This window comes from Dreissena polymorpha, chromosome 6 (assembly GCF_020536995.1).
Source record: "Dreissena polymorpha isolate Duluth1 chromosome 6, UMN_Dpol_1.0, whole genome shotgun sequence".
In the NCBI taxonomy this organism is placed as follows: domain Eukaryota; kingdom Metazoa; phylum Mollusca; class Bivalvia; order Myida; family Dreissenidae; genus Dreissena; species Dreissena polymorpha.
In genome coordinates, this window is record NC_068360.1 from 72,507,867 (window position 1) to 72,523,161 (window position 15,295).

Sequence of the window (15,295 nt, forward strand, 5' to 3'; positions counted from 1 at the left end):
GATGCACGCTAATTATAGAAGATCGAATGCTACGGTCACGTGACTAAGTATCGACAAGATATTTGCCGATACGGTCCCATTTCATATTTGTGTCATCTAGAGTCCGTGACTTATGATTATAGAGCATGTTTATTGCGTAACAAGTACTAAATCTTGTTCGAATATTACTCTCAATAATTAGTTATCTTATGGCAATTTTATGCCACCATACATTATTTATATTCAGTTTGGATGAAGCAAATGAATTAGTACACATACTCTATCATTGGTTAAGTAAATATATGTAAACATTTTATAACCATGCTCTACTAAGTACCGCGTGATAAATAAACTTATGTTTTAATATTTAAAAAACCATAGTGTAAACAGCAGATATCCATTAAACAATGGAGTGGCTGATGTACCTCTAATGTTTATGCCGATACAAATTATTGCAATAAATCTATTATCTCTGCTCAGTATACCCGTATTACGGGTTTGGCAATGCATCGCTGCTTTGTTTGAACAAACACATAGACACGAAATCTGATCGGTCGTTTTATTGAAGCACATTTTATCCCAGTATAACTTCAAATTAAGTAAGATAGTAACGATATAAGTACATATCTACCCATATGCTCTTATACACTATTTGTACATGTAATTTTCTAGTTAACTAGGTGTTATATGTTGGTTGAGTCATGGGAAATTTTCATAAATATGTTACATCTCAAATATTTTATAAATACATGACAAAGAATCATAACAAAAAATAATTATTAAACTTTTGTCTTCTGATTTCTTACTTTTTTTCCCAAATGTTTATCGTCTGTTTACATCAAAATAATCAAATGTGTTGACAGTGTCAAACCGGTATATTAAAAGTAATGTTCCGGTTGAGACGTGGTTTTTGATTGGCTGTTCCAATATCAAGATTTTCATGCTGTAAACACTCTTATCAAAGACATTGCAGAGGATGATACTTTCTTTGGTGATTATCATTAGCATAGAACACAACAGTGACAAATTTATTGTAATTTTTTAAAACAAATTTTAATCAACTTCGTGTTTTTTTAAGTAACCAAATCTATTGTATTAATCATCACATTCAATAGACATATTAGCAATTATATCAATTGCTTTATATGCTGCCATCATTATGTCAAAGGTATACTTCTTCAGGTTTTTCATTCTGATTTTGTATTTTTTTCTAAAAAATATCATTAAGCACAACATTTATTTAAAATTGATACAATTTTTCCTCTCTTTTCAATTTTTTACAATTAAAGAACAATTAGAAACACTTACTAGAGTGTTACCTAGGAAAATGCTAGCGTATTTACAGCAAATGCCGTGCGCATGCGCAGCCCGCCATTTGTAAAAAATGTAAACATACGCTGTTACATAGAAATACTAATAAAAATGTTCTTGTGTTACTTAGAAACAACACATGTGTAAAAATAGTGTTTATGTTTGAAAAGAACGCATCTGGCAATGGTAACTTGCAATATTTACCTGTTTTTGTCGCATTTTCGAACTGTAAAACGATTGCCGACTATTTCAAACGTTTTACCTGAACGAACTACAGTGTGTGCGAAGGTTCTATCACGTCATTTCACGCGATCTTTATAACCACGACTCAACAAGAACACACGACTCAACCAGAAACGCCCATAATATACATTGAATAATTTCATATAGCAATGTTATCATGCTAACTGCATGGAGAATAAACACAACAATGCAATCATGATGATGGAGTAGAAAATACATCCGTGCAATACTGATGATTGAGTCTGAAATACAGCCATAAAATTATGACTATTGAGTATAAAATACAGCCACGCAATCATGATGATTGATTAATAAATACAGCCATGCAATTATGATGATTTATTATAAAATAACGCAATGCAATCATGATGATTTATTATAAAATAAAGCAATGCAATCATGATGATTGAGTATGAAATACAGCCATGCAATCATGATGATTTAATATTAAGTACAGTCATGCAATCATGACGATTGAATACGAAAAACAGCTATGCAATTATGATGATTGAATATAAAATACAGCCATGCAATCATGATGATCGTATATACAATACAACCAAGCAATCATGATGATTGAGCATAAAATACATCATTGCTTATATGATGATTGAGTATAAAATACACCCATGCAATCATAATGATTGAGTATAAAATACAGCCATTTAATCATGATGAGTGAGAATAGAATAGAGCCATGCAATCATGATGGTTGAGTATGAAATACAGCCATGCAAACAAGATGATTGATAATTTAATAAAGCCATGCAATCATGATGATGGTATACAAAATACAGTCATGCACTCATGATGATTGAGTATAGAATATAGCCATGTAATCAGGATGATCGATTATGTAATACAGCCATGCAATCATGACGCTAGAGTATTAAATTAAGCCGTACAATAATGATGATCGTATAAAAATAGCAATGCAATAATGATGATTGAGTATGAAAAACAACCATGCAAGAATGATGATAGTATATGAAATACAGCCAGGCACACATGATGATTGTGCATGAAATACAGCAATGCAAACATGACGATTTTGTATAAAATACTGCCATGGAATCATGCTTATTGTTTATGAAATACATATATCGGATGATGATGATTGTGCATGCAGTTCAACAATAAAATTATAATGATTGCAAATTAAATTAAATTAAATTATTATTATTGGTAGTAGTAGTATTAGGCATAGTGCATATCACATTTATTGCACTATTAAGACACATATGAAATATTCAGAACGTTTGCGTACATTTTATTTCAAAATGTGTACGAAGATATTACAGCAGATCTTGTTATGTGTGAACTCACATTGCATATTATTTATTTAGTATGTTCTTATCAGTTGAACAATATGAAATTTTAGAATTTCATAAGGGCGCACTTTCCTCATATTCTAATTAACCGCTTATGCTTAATGGCGTAGGTGTCCGCCTAGCGACCGGGAGGTCATGGGTTCGATCCCCACCGTAGGAGCGTTCTTCAGATCTCCCCCATAGACACCGAGTACTGGTTCTAGGCCCAGGAAACGGACTCGAGAGCGTTTATATAAGCCTTAGACTTTCGCTGCAATCGAGCTAAAATAAATAGGTTTAAATTACGCTAATTGCGTTGTATAAATTAAAAATCAAACCCTTTTTTAGTGAAAATTGACAGTGTGTTACTAGCAAACAGACAGATATCAATTCTATATAAGCTATACGGAAAAGATTCACGCTCAACAACACCATAAGGCTCGCATCGTTGTAACAAGAAATGTTGTACTATGGCAAGCGGTCCGACGCATAATCCCAAGAAACTAGGTTTCTCATGAGAACCTAGGTTACAGAATGCGAACCTAGGTTCTCGCTTGAAGATTGCACATGGCTTAAAGAACCCAAGTTTTCAAATGAGAACCTAGGTTTTCATGAGAACCTAGGTTCTCATTTGAAAACCTAGGTTTTCATGAAAACCTAGGTTCTCATAAAAAACCTAGTTTCTTGGGAGTATGCGTCGAACTGCTTGCCATATCCGTGGTTTTCATTTGGGAACCATAGGTTCTCTGAGAACCTAGGTTCTCTGAGAACCTAGGTTTTCAGAGAACCTAGGTTTTCAGAGAACCTAGGTTCTCATGAGAACCTAGGTTCTCATTATGAGAACCAAGGTTCTCATAGAACCTAGGTCCTCATGAGAACGTAGGTTCTTTGAAAACCTTGGTTCTCTGAGAACCTAGGTTCTCTGAAAACCTAGGTTTTAAGAATTACGCGTCGGACGGCGTAAACTTGCTCGTTTGGAATACGGGACACATATTATTCAGGGCGCAGGATCAATAGGGTTCACATATTATTACACACGGGCTGGACGGAATGAAAACACGCCGTTAAGAACTTTATTTTTGCAGATATCTCAAGTTATTGAAATATGTTTGCAAAGTCTTTAGCGCATAAGTTTTTCTTGCAGTGTTGCCGATATCTTACGATTGAATAATACATTATTACACATAATCAATAGAGATAAAACTTGTATTTTATACCATAATGATTGCTTCCTACATGTAGGTCGCAGACATACTTAAAATAGAAAACTGTACCGTACAGTCGTTTGAGGCCCGAACAAGGGAACTGAATATTTGAAACTCATTTAATGCTGTAACAATGTATTATGTAACGATTGATCTGAATCTTTAGTCTCAAAATAATATTTACAATGAAAGATGTATTTCATAAACAGTTCAATTTTTTATTAACGTGTTCAGACCAATGTCGACTGATTACTTTACTAATTTCATTCCTCAAGAACACCCATGCACGGAAACATGAACAAGAGGCGGTCACCTACGGCTAATGTCTGTTGTCACAAATATTCAACTGATAAGTACACAAGTAGTTTAGCAATTCGACATTCTTGACATTGGTTTTAGTTCTAATTTTAAACTTGACATATCAAAATGCATTAAAGCTACATATATCTGCAAATTATTCATTAAAAACAAAAAATTGTGTATGTAAAGAAATATTAAAAGGGCAATGACTCATACAGAACTCATCAAACTGGAACGATAAAACGACATGCGCATCTCCGTTTGATACCTTAGTTTGATTTATAGTTTTAATTATCATACACATCGGTTCAAAAGGTCCTGAAAATGAACGCGGAAACCGTGGCGGACTGGCATACAAACCAACGAATATAATTATGTGGGCCTTTCGGAAACGCATTAGAACCGCCTTATTAATACCTCTAGTTATATTAACATTTCCTCTCCCGTTAAAATGCGCCCTGATGTAATTGTTTTCGGTTTCTTTTTGTCCTTTGGTGGCATTCTAGGCGGAACGAGTATGTGCCCGAGGGATTCTGGAATGAAACCCTGAACACCAAGAGGGTTTTTCGTAAAGGCCCCGCAAGTTGGACACGTCTCTGCGCTCGGTTGACAGTTATCTGAAGAAAATAATTGATCGCAATACTTGTACATAGATTAGAAAGTAAAACATAATGCAATTTTTAGAAAGTTCTGATTAATTAATTTCATACTAATGAAATCAACATACCGACTTTAGATTCGGCATTAAACATCGGTTTCACAATTTTAGACTGGTCAATTGCAGACTTATTCACTGCAAAAAATTCACTTTTGCGAAACGCATCCGAGATAGACGCAGGGCTTGCCTGCTCAATGGCATGCCGGACAAGCACGAGGAATTTGTCTTTGCCTAAGGTCACATGATTGACAGTGTGACCAAGGTTCGAGGCCAGCTTTGAAAATTTTGCTTTCAATGGACCACTAACCTGAAGTAGATTAGATTATTATTACAAACGCTGTGCTAAAGCATTAACGATATTGTTTTCTTAGAGGCACGTGTGATTTACGCTTGTACATGTATGAGTTCACACATATATTTAAACATTTTTACTCATTATGACTGATCTTACCTTGGCATACAATGGCTGTTATATATGTGTGGAATGCCCCGGGAGACCCAGCATGACTACATCGTTGTCAATGGCTGTCTTGATTGTATGTAGATTTATATGTGCGTCATGGTTGTCTAGTATAAGTTATACCGGACGCTTCTGACCACATTTACGAAAGAAAATTGTTATGAACCATTGGTGGAACAACTCTGTGTTTATGAATCCAGATTCAGATACACCGAACAACCATGAGTTTAGAATGCCATCGTCGTTGTGGCGATGTGGGTATGAACCTTAGAGAAATACACAATAGTTGGCTCTGCACATTTACGAATATTTAGATTTATCCCATTTTCACCGCGACATTGACGGTATAACACGTTGTGGGATATACTTGCTTGTATTCAACACTGTGGAATATACCTGTCGCGTGCACGGACTACTTTTTAAATGACGTCATGCGATATGCGCTAAAATTAGGTCGATATTGTTTGGTTCATTGATCGAATTTTAAGGTCACCCATTAGAAGAAAATGTGCACATTTTGCAGAAAAACATATATCTGACATATTCACCAAAAGAAATGTTGAAATAAAATATGAAATTACACGATTTTTGTTTTGTTATTTTTTTATTTATATATAACAAAGTCGACAAAACTTAAGCTTCAAAATTATACGACCTTCAACCTTTAAAACTAGTCATATGACATAATTTTTCGCCATCCGTATAATGAATCAGCTGATTGGTGGCGTCATAAAATGGCATACTTGTTGCGTCATTTTCCTCATTTTTTTGACGATTTATTATAAACGCGACTTATTTCACATTTTTTCTACATGTACTGTATGTCGACATATCTGAATTGTCAATTGATCACATTTTCCTTATTTCGTGTAATGTGCATTGCTTATAACCAAAGCATATACTTTTGACATTTAACTTAAATATTAAGAATGTACAACAAGCCATACACATATCGCACAGTTCATGAATAATCTGCTATGTTTGCTTTCCTATTTAATTCACGTTAGGCATAGAGCTGTGTAAAGTATAAGATGGTAAAAATAGCACCACACTGGAATTGGGAACGTCCCATTTTGTACACGGGTATTTTCTACTTATTTATCTGTTGTGTACTGGAATGTTTTCCATTCTTTGTGTATTTATATATTAAATTATTTTCTCGTACAATAAGTGCATTTACCATAGATAAATAAAACATTGTGCAAGTTTAAACATAATTATGTTTGTATGCAGAAATCTGCAAATGCAACCGAGTTTACCAACGGCTATTATTAGATAAACTGCTCCGGTTCATTTGAACAGCAGTAATGTAGAGTACATGACGTAGCGTGTGACGAAGAAGAAAGTTTATCGCGTTCATAAACTCATTTGAATAAAGTGATAGAATGGCATAAGGGTCTTTATTTAACTATGCTAAAATAATTATTAAAGACCCTAGATGCAAAATCGTCAATTATTGAGTTAAATGGATTATTAGATGGATTTTAAAGGATAATTAAAGGTAAGATACTAGTTCTTACGTGTTTTGATTTTTGTTTGTACTTTTGTCGTTCCCTGTTCTCGGGGAAATGATTTTAACATGGGCGCCATTGATGCATCGGATAACACACGGCATACCCATAACATTTTATAAAAAACACGTTCTGCGCGTCCTTAAATTCGTTCGAAGTCGGAAAACGTATTGCCCTGTATATTTTGTCAAATAAAGTGTCAGTCGCTGCAATTGTCTGTTTACTCGTCAAAATTGTCAAGGTCTTCGATAGCTAAAGAAACTTCAGCGTACAGTTTATTTAGTATTGAAAGACCTGTACAAAGTCGCACCAGTCAAAAATCATAAAAAGCGACATAAAGTTATGGTAGCCAGAACTAGGTCGTCGATGGTGTACATGTATGTTGACATCGACAGCATTTTGTCAGGAGCAATCGCCGCCATATTGGATTTGATCATTTTCTTTCGAAAATAAAATGAATTATAGTAAAGTAAAATCTTCTTTTCGCGGTCGTAATGTGTTAAAATTCGCATACTGCGTAAAATTGAATGTAGGCATATGGTGATATTTTTTACTTGTTTTACAGTTTGTGTGTGAATTTTTTAAAGACTATTTTGCGTACCAGAACAAATACATGTATATCACTACGCATGGTTACATTTGTTAGATTTTAAGCGCTTTTATGACTGAATTAAAATTATTGTTAAGGTTATTAGATCTATTTATGTTAAATGTCACGTTGAAAAAAATCAAATTGGATAAATAGAATACTAGGATTAGCGTTGAATACAGAGAAGTTTATGTTGCTCGGCTCGAACACCGAAAGCGCTCGCCAAGGCTCGCGCTTCCGGCGTTCTAAGCCTCGCAACATAAACGTCTCTGTATTCAACGCTAACCTAGTATTCTCTATTTATCCATACAAGAAGGTGAGACTATGACTAGTTTTTGCATTTTACAATGAGACAATGAAATTACTACATGTTAAATGACGCGTGCACGTACTGGAAATATCACAAGTAGTGGTATCATTCTCCCAGCAGCAGATATGCACAGGTGGGCTGTAATATGCTGGTGTGATGTTGTCTCCTGCCTGAAAGTGTGAGCAGCGGTGGGTCCGATAACCCTTTGCTTGGACATTTTTCTACCGGTACGTAACATGATTCAAAGGACATATGATATTTGAAGGGGGCATATCGACGGTATTTCCATATATAAAGGCAAATATTCAAATTTAAATATAATCGCGTGGAACAATACTTGATTGATAAAATCGTAAAGAAGAAATAATTAAAAAGCGCACAGCGGGATACGCATGTACATTTCAATCCTAAATATTTAACTACTGATTAGCCAGGGGACAACTTTATAATAAGTATTTTGCATATTTTACAGAATATTGTAACAGCAATGGCTATATTATAGGAAATCATTTAATAACTTCTTTTTTTTGTATACATTTATTTGAGAAAATAAAAAGAAGTCCTAGCCGTCGATATGCCCCTTTGACCGTATACAACTAAACTACATGCACACAAATTGAAATAGATTGTAAATGTATTCAGAAATATCCTGATCTGCTTTATCTCGTAGACCATATTTGTCCAGGACGGATTCGTATAGCTTAAAAAAAACTGTCAATAGTTCCTTGTGTGGACATCGACTTCCAGGCTTTATCCAATGTCTCCGCCCTTTTTTCTGTTATTTCGGGATGGCGTGCAAATAACTCACGGAAATACTTATCCGACGGCCCAGTCTCCAGGTTGAACAGTACACGACGTTCTGTTTTAATACACATGTATGATCTATATTAATGCAATTGACATCGTGCACACGTGCACAAAAAAAATATTCTCATGTAGATCATTGAAATGTGCTTAAACATTAATTATAATGATAAGCATCTAAGACGCTTTTATACTCGAGTGTTTAAAGTATATATTTGAAGGACAATTTATAAATGGATAACATTAAACAGGGTATATACCACTGTCTTTGACTATATCCCGTATATAACATCGAGCAATGTCTCTAGTCAATGGCAAACTCTGATTCGCCATGTACGTCATGAATCTGACTAAGGACTGTTCTTGGACATCTGTCAGCATTCGTTCTTTGCCCGGCCGCTTCCCTAGCTGCCTTTGAGTAACATAGTCACGTATTGTTGTACGTTGTACACCATCTTGAGCAAGCAGAAGCGGTTCGCTGGCTCATTTTTTTCTGTCGCACAGCTGAAACAGCTTGTTCAAGGGCTAAACGGCTGTAACTGCCGTACGGCATATTTTTCTGCAAAGTTTCCAAACGGAAACTGTTAAATTGGTTATAAGAGTGACGTACTTCTAATTATTAATATATGACTTAATTCTCATGTATATATACTATTATTTAATCGTTTACCACTAACGGACTAGTTCTTCAATTATATCTTGCTTTTTAAATCAGATAGTCAAGAGCGACAACCTTTGAATCACAATATTTTAAATTAAAATCGAGTTGTTTCCCTTTAAAAAGAAATAAAAACAAAACTTTAGTTTATCATCTGCGGTATTAAGATTATTTATTTTTTTACGCATGATTGCATTGCAAGAAAAAAATACTATATACCAAAAAAGTTAAAAGAATGTCAAGAAAAGAAATAAGGGTAACCATAATGTGTCGTCTGCAAGTAAAAACAATCGCGGAATAAAATGACCCCTTCCAGCGCCTCAAATAAAATAAATCGAGCTTAAATAAATAGGTTTAAACTAAATAAATCTGCGCATGCGCTAAAGACGTCATCTCCCGCGTGATTCGCAGATGGTCAGTGACTTTTTTGTGCGGCTACATGACTTGTAGGCCCCTGATGATGTCTGATGAACAGTTTGACATTAAACCCTCATCGCGAGCTGCAAACGGTAAGTTTAAGGTAGCGCACCTCTAATGATTTCCCGCGATTTATTTTACAATCATTGCCGATCTTCAATGATCGCTTATTTCCGTAAGATGCATTTTATTTTTTTCAAACTTCGAATTTTGATATATGTTTAACTTATTCATTTAGAATACATTATTTTCTCTATAAATATTGACTTTGATCCAATTATTATCTGAAAAATACGATTTCGCGATTTCTTCAAAGATCGAGCGAGCCTTTTTACCTGTTGATTACTTATAGATATCTAATTTAAAGTTGGACTAATGTAAAGTTGTCGTGGCCGAGTGGTTAAGGCGATGGACTAGAAATCTGTTGGGATCTTCCCGCGCAGGTTCGAATCCTGCCGACATCGCATACTTTTTGCGACGCGTTTATTTCTTTTCTAACGTAATTTGATTTAAAATAGCATATAAGCTATGTTTATTGTTAAATATGTTGAAAATTGTATGCACATCCTTCAATTTTAAAATTATAACAACGTTATGGCTAAATGCATGTTGCATTTTTATTTTTATTTCAAAAAGTAAACGGTAAATCTGTCTATTTTTATTTTTTTTTGCTGTATATAGTGTTTCTATAAAAACTAAGTTTAAAATATAACTTAAATGATACTATTTTGAATTTTATGACACTGTTTTTAACCGACCCAATTTTTACTTGGCTGAAATCACTTACATTTCATGGCGGTATTCCATAGATTAAAATTTGTGAAAAATACATGTTTGTAAAATAATACTTATTTCATCTTGTTTAAACTTTAAACACCTTTACTGCATCTGTACACACAAACTGCATGCCCATATTTGGAAATTTGAATGAATTATGGAACTTTTATATACCCCAGGGGTGAAAATAAACTGGACAAAAGCCGAGCGTGAGGGTGGTTTTGAAAAAATCGGTATATTTTTTTAAAAAGCATGGGAAGCCTACCTACAAATTTGCATGTAGTTCAGTGAAATGATGCTGATTAGGAAAATAATTAATTATATTATATTTGGATATGTGCCCATTAGAGATGCGCTACCTTAATACATTTTATAATATACATGTACTTGATTTCATGTGGATATAATGGTTAATCCAATCAACCAGTTTTATAATATATAATATACGGGGTAATCACGTTACAAACAAGATGGCGACGTCCATGCCGAGGCAGGTAATTTTCGTTGTTTTACACCCTGTATTACTTGTAATTTTTTATTTCGATCACTTACCAGCCATAATATGAAAAATGGCAACGCTCGATTTATGTTTAATAGAAGAAACTAACAAAAGACTTTAATAAAAATAACATTTGAATTAAATTATTAAAGACATTCCCTAGCAGAAGAACGTGGAGTTCGTAAAGACTTGTATCAAAAATAACATTATATAAGGAAATGAACTTAAAGACGTTCTGGGCGGGATTATGTGTTCCATATCAATATACTGCATTTAAAATAAGCTTTTCAAAGATGCAAAAATACAGGGGTTTTTAGCCTTATATAACAGGGGCCTATTAAAGGCCCCTTCCCAATTGAAAATTTCTTTAAAATTATGCAGTTTTCCCAAAAATCCTAACTTATACCAGCTTTTTCATTTTCCAAAGCAGTAATTTTAGCGTCAAATCATCCCAAAAGGAGCAATTTCTTCCCAAATTACTTTATTGAATGATTGCTGCGTAAAGATGTCTGTTATTATTTAATTTCAGGATCCCTTGGTGAGAATGGTAGGCTGCGTACAGCCCTTGGCCTTGCCCTGGAGTCTGTTCAGTCCGCAGTGGCCAACACCAGGGTTAATCGCAGGAGAGGACCGGCTCGAACAGCTGTCCGGCTCAAGCTGTATCTCTTGCCAACAGGCGATCCACCTCCACGAGTTAAGAGCAGGAATGCGCAGGAGCAATTAATTGCCGTTCACCATTCCTGCGGGCTTGGTAAGTTATCGACCTTGTTTTCTCACAATATCGATAAATTGCTACCTTAAACAAAACAACAGCAGCAGCAACGAGATTAATTCACCACCTTGACAGTTTTTGGCGATTGTTTTGCTACCATTCAAATCATGTTTTATCATACTAAACAACAAATAATTGCACCTATAAAGGCGAAAGTCTTAAGAGCACCATTCATGGAATTTACTGTCACAATAGGTCTTTATACTAGGGTGCTTCAATATATTATGTCACCTGCTGTCTGTTTTTGAGGTTTCAAGAGATAACCACATTTTGTTTTTTGCATTATAGATTGACCTTTCTACTGAATGGTATAATTTTTATGTCAATTGTGATACCAAAAGGGGTTTGTAATGGTTGACGTTTACAGTAACCTCAGGTCACTGCATCGTAACAAATATGCAAAAAAAAGTTAGCTGTATCGTATTTTTTTCTCATAAAATTTATAAATAAATGAAGAAAAATAAAAATACAACTGAGGTCTTCATTTAAATTTGATATAAATTAGAGCTACAGTAAGGCCACAACAAATTGATTACTTGTTCTACAGATTATTTTCTAAAAAATATTAAAATGTCATATTTATACAAAAGGAAAACGTGCACCGTGTTAAATACATACATACATTTTCATACATATTTCATAAGAATAGTACCACGTATGAAATACGTATGAAATCGCATGTTATTCGAAGTTAAATCTACATCTCATGTCACCTTGTAATTGGGAGCACATTGTCATTGGGCTTTAGAGTGAGGTTCGGTACACCATAAAACCGGTTCAAGCTTCCCAATGTGGCTTTTGTAAGTTTGTCTTGTTCATGTTTTATACAAATTTGTCTATCCGATATTTTTATGCCCCCCTTCGAAGAAGAGGGGGTATATTGCTTTGCTCATATCGGTCTGTCGGTCCGTCCACCAGGTGGTTGTCAGACGATAACTCAAGAACGCTTGGGCCTAGGGTCATGAAACTTCATAGGTACATTGATCATGACTCGCAGATGACCCTTATTGATTTTGAGGTCACTAGGTCAAAGGTCAAGGTCACGGTGACCCGAAATAGTAAAATGGTTTTGAAATCTTGCGTTTGCTCTATTAATACATTTCAAAATTGATGGTTTGTTAACAGTGATCTCTTTATATTTAGAACTGATCTTGTCCTTGAAGACAATCTGCAAAGTGTCCTTAAGGCATTCCAGGTGGAAACAGTTGATAAAGAATCTGTAACAAAACTGCTGGTCATGCGCAGTGATGTTTTAAATACGGCCTTGAAAGGCTTAACAGAAAGAAAATAAACTTCAAATCATCTCTCTATATCAAGTTTTCTGGAGAGATGGGAGAAGATCAGGGAGGTCCAAGGAGAGAGTTTTTTAGGTAAATTATGAGTTCAACTGAGCATAAAGTCTATGGTCAATGTCTATGGTGACAGGCATCAACAGTTGGCTAACCTCAAGATGCCACAATTATGACCCAGATTTAATGATACTTGTTTATCTTAACAAAATCCATGTCAAGTTAGAATTTTATTTATCATTAAACATTCACTGAATATATATAAATTTGTCATTCTAGTTCACCTTTTTCACTGGTTATCACTGGATAATGCCTGTTATATTTATACCCCCTTTACCATTGGTAATAGGGGCTATATAGGATTCACTTTGTCGGTCGGTCGGTTGATCTTTTTGTCCCAAAAGTTTGTTTATCTTGACAGTGTTCATAAATATGAATACAGGGCTCAACATTAACGGTTGTCCGATTGCCCCTGGCAAGTTAAAGTTGGATCTGTTATTATAAGTTGTTTTATAATCTAGTTGTCCGACCGGGCAAGTGCAAAAAAGAACAAAGAAAAACGTGTGTTTCTGTGGTTAAATAGTACAAATAATCACGAACGATTTGCCTCATGCACGAATTTACCTCTGCGATTGTTGTTTGTGGAAGTCCGAACTAACTACGCATGGTAGGCCTGCATTTCCAAACATATTTTAAAAAACGCCGTAAATGGCTTGGGATTCCAAACATCGGCTTTCAAATGCTATTGTGTTTATTTTTCATTACTATTCAGTTACAAATAACATCGTTGGTGTTTTCAGTCACAAAGAAAACTACAAAAATTATATAACTATATAAAAACAACAACAAATAGCTTCGGTATATATATATATATATATATATATATACACTTCAACACCGTTATTTCGAAGTCGTCGGGACCGTTAAAAAAACTTCGGATTAACGATAATTCGAAATAAACATTTGACAGACGACTTCTGAGGATTCTGTAATAATAAAACGTTGTGGAACTCGCATGGTTCAGTTAAAGGGATCTTTTCACGCTTTGGTAAATTGACAAAATTGAAAAAAGTTGTTTCAGATTCGTAAGTTTTCGTTTTAGTTATGATATTTGTGAGGAAACAGTAATACTGAACATTAACCATGCTCTAATATAGCCATTATATGCATCTTTTGACGATTTTAAAACCTAAAAAATATAAAGCGTTGCAACGCGAAACGATTGAATAATTTGGAGAGTTCTGTTTTTGTCGTTAAATTTTGTGAAACTACGAAGATTGCTTATATAAGGTATAAAATAAGTCATGCACGTGTACTCGGCGGAATAGCTCAGTAGGCTAAAGCGTTTTTACTTCAGGACTCGGGCAGGACTCCAGGGGTCACTAGTTCGAAACCTGCTCCGGGCAATGTTCTTTTCCTTTTTTTAATTTTTTTCTTGATTTTTTACTGGAGCTTTTATGATCCAATGTTTACATTTATCAATATAAAGCATTTAATGAATAAGTTAAAAAAATGCCAAAATCTGTGAAAAGGCCCCTTTAAACGCTACTATTAATAGTTGTTTACTTAAAAAAAGTAAACTAGTCAGATTGCAATAGATTTCTACTTGTAACAAACGAAGGAATAAAACGATTCTTGTTCTTCTTTTTATGTTTTCTCTAAGTACAGAACATGTTAAATATAATGAATATGCGCTAATTATCTGAACATATAAAATATAACGAATAGCACAAATTATCAGACCATATAAAATATAACGAATACCACAAATTGTCATACATGTAAATACAGATGAATACATTTTTTGGAAATGAATTAACGGATTAAAGAACCGTAACAAACGGTAAAAGAAAGTAACAAACGGGGGAATATAACGATTCTTTTTCTTGTTTCTATTTTTCTCTATTTACAGAACATATAAAATAAAACGAATAGCACAAATTATCAGACATACATACATATGAATACATTTTCGGAAATGAATTAACCTTTTTTTTTTAATAATACGCAATGTCTCTCTGAACACCGGCGTTCGCGCAGACGACAAAGGTGTAATTATCGGCTTTTGACGCGCCACGACAAAGGTGTGAAATTACGCTCAGTATTTTGCAGTTTTGACTTCGGATTAAAGATTGATAATTAGGTGCGAATTATAGTGTTGGGACCGACAGAATCACTTCGAATTAACGATTTCTTCGGTTTA

General features: G+C 34.4%; 1 non-coding gene across 1 annotated transcript; it reads left to right on the top strand.

Moving 5' to 3' along the window:
- The first annotated feature begins 10,137 nt into the window (after positions 1 to 10,137).
- Positions 10,138 to 10,219, top strand: Trnas-aga (transfer RNA serine (anticodon AGA)). Its single transcript has one exon. It is a non-coding gene; the product is annotated as a tRNA-Ser (tRNA).
- Positions 10,220 to 15,295: the final 5,076 nt, after the last annotated feature.